Here is a 5,129-nt window from a genome sequence, read left to right on the forward strand (position 1 = left end):
GAAGAGCCTCATCGAGCAGATCGGTACGTGCGCGGCGCGGGCCGGCCGGGAGGGAGGGGGCGGCGAGCGCGGGGCTGGCCGGGCAGGGGCTCCCGTCCCCAGTCCTCATACTCCGCTCCAGCCCCCGCTGCAGTCGCGGCTGCCCCCGCTTCCCGCACCACCTCCCTCCCAGGGGAGGCCGCTTCTGGACAGGCAGCCACCCAGGCCCAGGGTAGGGCAGCGATGGGTGGCAGAAGGCAGGGCAGAGACCTGCGAACTCAACCACACGCATGTTATTTGGGGCATTGAAGGGGCACGAGATGGATACAACCCGAGGTACAGCTTCGTTAGAATCAGAGGGAATGAGGGCTGGAAGGGACCTCAGGGCATCTAGTCCAACCCCTGTTCAGAGCAGGACATCTCCACTGTGGCTTCCCAGCCAAGAGTTTGTGCAGATGGGTCTTAGAAACCCCCCAAATGGAGATTCTCCCATTGCTCTGGGTAACCTGTTCCAGTTCATCACCTTCCTGGTGAGAAAGTTTTTCCTAATATCCATCCTAAACCTCCCTCCCTGTGATGTGAGACCATTGCTCCTTGTTCCCTCATCTGCCACCACTGAGAATGGTCCAGCTCCATTCTTTTCAAACCTGCCTTCAGATAGCTGAAGGCTGCTATTAAATCCCCTCTCAGTCTTCTCTTCTCCAGACTAAATAAGCCCAGTTCCCTCAGCCTCTCCTCACAAGTCATGTCCCCGAGTCCCCAAACCATTTTTGTTGCTCTCCAATGGGCTGGCTCCAATTTGGCCCCATCCCTTCTGCCGTGGGGGGGCCCAAAACTGAACACAGCACTCCAGATGTGGCCTCACCAGTGCTGAATAGAGGGGAATAGTCATGCCCCTTGATTTGCTGGCAACACTTCTGCCAGTGCAGCTCAGTAAACCGTTAGCTCTCTTCACAACCAGGGCACACTGCTAGCTCAGATTCAACTTATCGTCCACTGTAACCCACAGGTCCTTTTCTGCAGAGCTGCTGCTTTAGGTCATCTGTAAGGTGCCTCTCTACTCTGTCTTCTGCCTGACTTCAGACTAACATAGCTAACTACCTGTCCCTTCTCTGTCACTCATTTGTGACACAGGAGCATCAAACAGCCATTTATCAGGATCAGGACCTGCCTGCGCACAGAAGGCCCCTGGCCCACAGAGCATGAGAAATCTAAATAGACCAAGATAGGCAAACAAGCCACAATTTGAAGCCACTTAAATAGACCTTTTTGACACTAAAATGGGGCATCTTCCCCTCTCTGCCATTGTCCACATGCCCCAGCCATGAGCCAGTGTTGATCTAGCATATATTTTTTTCCACTTGGGCTACCCTACAGAGGAAGCTATAGAGGGAAAAGAAACTAAAACCAAATCCAGATCAAACTGTGCCAAGACGTTCAATTCAACTCCAGTCAGTCTCTTCCTCCCTCAGAGGAACAACAGGCAATTTCTAGTTTCTCCAGGGCTCACTAGAGTACAGAGTGTGACAACACAGCCACCTTTGCAGTAAACCAAAATAAACACTATACTTTCAGCAAAAATCTCAAAATATAAATACAACATAAAACCCTTTGGATTAAGAAACAAAAACTTACTAGCAAATATTGCTGAACCTCAAATGCAGATCCTTTTTTTTCCCGTAACTGTAATAAGTACACTTTCCCATTAAACTTTCATATAACAGCAGTACCTAGAAGTAACAATCAGAACCTCCTCATGCTAGGAGCTGATTGAACCTACAATAAGAAACAATCCTGGCCCAAAAGTTTGTCATCAGACTCTTATACTATCATTTGATTTGTGTAGAATTGTCTCAGGATCTGAGTGGAACACCCGTGGCCTTGATGGGGTCCCTTTGCACAGATCGGTTTGCATGATCTGGTCCTAAATTAGACAAAATGTAACGCAAAGGGGAATTGAGATGGGAGGAGAAAGGCAAGTATGACAGTAACAAACACAAGGCTGCAGATAATCTTAATTAAATGTGTAATTTGGGGGGCTTAGATTTGCGTGTTTTTTTATATCAGTGAATACAGTATTAGTAAAGCATTAAAAGAGGCCATGTGCCCAGTACAAACAATTAAACTATAATACAAAACAAACCCCCCTGCAACTAAATGTGTTACAAGAAACACTCTCTGTTGTCAGTTGCCAAGTGAAAAAAACATGAGTGAGTTTATTTTTCAGTATTTGTTTAAGGAAATAGTTCAGTATTGAAATACGGATAGCAAAAAATAATTCAGCATTTGATGGGTCAGAATGAAGTTGTCTTGTTATGATGAACTGCACATCTTTATAAGTCACATGTGATTGATGTAGACTAAGTTCTCCTTGTCTATTTGTCTCATTGTCTTTGAGTACTTGAATTCAGTAAGTTATGTCGTAGGTAATTTAACTGTTGTCACTTAGCAACCTTCATTGGTTTCATAAATGAAGATTTTTTTTGTCTTTGTAATTATGGAGCAGCTGATAGCTGTAGCAATTTTTTTCACGCACTTTTTTGCCTAGACAAAAAAGTGAGACAAATTTGCCAAGACAGCGATGAAGAGATCTTACTAAAATACTTGTTGGATTACACAAACTGGAGTAATCTTTTACAGCTGCATTGGACACAAATGTAGTATGTGCACTGGCAGCACAAGATATTCTGCGTGTCTGGAGATCTCCATGTAAGGGCAGTACTAAGGTTATATGGAGGTGTGAGGGAAGTGTCACTTTACCTGTTTTACTCAAGGTTGTGGCTTGCATGTCTTTAGCCTGAATATATTGTTCTTTGGGGGGGGCGGTAGAGGGGATTCTTGAGGCATTTCCTGGTTTTCTGCAATGTGAGTCTGAATTCTGAGGTTCCACTTTCCGGAACATTACCTCCTCCTTAAAGATTTTCTTTGCACAAGAATCCAACAATCTGAACAGGGGATTGGAAAGCTGGATTTCTAAAGTTGTCAAAGTTGATTCCTTGGTAACTGAGAAGGGTTAAGTTCCAGAGAGACAAAGACTAATGCCTATAACAAGCCATCATGGGAAATCTGCCAGAGATCCAATGAGCTGTCAAGCCAAGACCCACAGTTAGGCTACTTAAACCATTGAAGAGAGTTGCCAAGAGTAGAAGCTTGGAGTTAGCTGTTTGGTTGTTGGCAAGGAGGGTGCCATAGCAAGTTTGGACCAAGGAGACAACCAAATTAATTGGGAAGAATGCTGCAGAGGAAGATTTGAGTGATCCAAACACCAGATACCAGATAAAATAGTTGAATTTTGGACACAGTCTAGGGAGGTGGTGAACAATTAAGGACAGACAGTCAATAAGCCCAAGGCTGAATCAAATCAGTTTTCACAGGTTAGTCAAAGCTGCATAGATTGAACCAATAAGCAAGCAAATAGACATTCACGTTTGATTCAGGAAATGCAGCCACATGCCTGCAGTGGTGCAAGTCAGGAGGCGGGGCGGGGTTTGGCACTAGAGGATGTCTCCTTACTGGGTTGCAGCAGACAGCTTGGGCCAAGGCTAGCCTGCCCACCTCCCAAGGGGATGTGCACAGCATCCTGGGATGCTGGAGGACTGAGTTAACTTGAATCTGAAGGGGTTCTGGGACAGAAGTTCAATGAACCAATTTAACGTAAATCAGTTAAGTTTGATACTGTATCCATCCAGTAGGCCTGTGTGAATAGGGAAGTATTTGATTTGGATTTGGATTTGAATTTGGCTGATTTGGAGGACAGTGATTCAATTTGGAGATTTGGATCACTGTCCTGAATCGATTCAGCTGAATGAGCTTTGGGAGATTCAGCGCTGATTCAGAGAGATTCAGTGATTCGGATCAGCCGGGGAGAGGCAAGCACAGTTGGGCAGCTGCAGGTTCTTTTGTGGCTGCTCCAGCTGTGCCTGCCTCTCGCTGGGCAGGGAGAGCCACAGGAGAAGGCCCCATGGCTGCTCTGCCTGGCCCCATCCCCTACCCAGCCCCAGCCTAGTCGCAGCACTTTAAAAAAAAAAAAAAGCCCTGCACTCACTGGCTGCAGGAGTGGTGATTGGGACCTCTGGGTACTCATGGCAAAGACCCCCCCCATGCAGCGCTGGGCAATGGGGGGCAGTGGGGTTGGCCCCACCTGCCTGGCACCCATGTGGCAGCTGCCCTATGGCACGGGTGCAGTGTGACTTGGCAGGGTGCTGCACACTGCCTGGGAACTGGGGCTGAGTGCTGCTGGGCTCGGGTTGATACGTGGAGCTGCCTCAGCTCCCAGGCGAATCGAACCAGGAGCTGGGGAATCGAGCCACGAGCTGGGGGAATGTTCAAGTCCCTGAACATTCCCCCAGTTCCCAGTTCAATTCCCCAGCTCCCCAATCTTTCCCTCAGCTCTTCCTGGGGGACACGGACCCCCGGATGATGTGGAATGACAGCAGGCTGCTGCTGCCAGCTGGTGATGGCCCCGGTTCTGGGCTGTTTCCCCAGCCAGCAGCAGCAGCCTGCTGAAATCCCGCATACAGATCCAGGGGCCATGCCCTCTGGGAAGAGCTGGGGGAATGATCAGAGATCTGGGGAATTGAACTGGGAGCTCTGGCTGACAGGTAGAGCTGCCCCAGCTCCCAGACAACATGTGGCACCTTGCTGAATCATGCTGCACCCATGCCATGGGGCAGCTGCCACATGGATGCCAGGTCGGGGAGGTGATCTCCGCTGCCTCCTACTGCTCTGCGCTGCGTAGCGGGGTTCTGCCATGAGTGCCTCGAGGCCCCAGTCGCTGCTCCTGCATCCAGTGAGTGCAGGGCTTTTCTTTTCTTTTTTTTTTCTTTTTCTAAAGTGCCCGGCAGGAGTGCTGAGAGTGGGGGTTCTGCCCTGCTGCCGCTTGCCCCCTTCTTCCTGGAGCAAGTCATGCGTGCATCCTGCTCCACCCTGGCTGGGCAAGCAGCAGCAGGGCAGAACCCCTGCCCAGCAGGGGATGGGGCCAGGCAGGGCAGCCATGAAGGCTTCTTCTGCAGCTCCTCCAGCTGTGCCTGCATCTGCCCTGGTGTGGGGAGCCATGGGGGCTCTGCCCTGCTGCCACTTGCCAGCTGGCATGGGGGGCACGGGATGAGGGTACGGCAGTGCTGAGAGCGGGGGTTCTGCCCTGCTGCCGC

The 5,129-nt window shown here is 49.7% G+C and overlaps 1 protein-coding gene across 1 annotated transcript in view; it reads left to right on the forward strand.

Annotated features, from left to right (window-relative positions):
* Positions 1 to 6: 6 nt before the first annotated feature.
* Positions 7 to 5,129, forward strand: part of NGEF (neuronal guanine nucleotide exchange factor) — a 53,057-nt gene continuing 47,934 nt past the window's right edge. Inside the window, exon 1 of the mRNA XM_019503759.1 lies at positions 7 to 23. The gene's annotated coding sequence lies outside the window, so the exon portion shown is untranslated. The remainder of the gene's footprint in view (positions 24 to 5,129) is intronic.

Source organism: Gavialis gangeticus, unplaced genomic scaffold, assembly GCF_001723915.1.
Source record: "Gavialis gangeticus isolate Ggan-Ray unplaced genomic scaffold, GavGan_comp1, whole genome shotgun sequence".
Classification (NCBI taxonomy): Eukaryota; Metazoa; Chordata; order Crocodylia; family Gavialidae; genus Gavialis; species Gavialis gangeticus.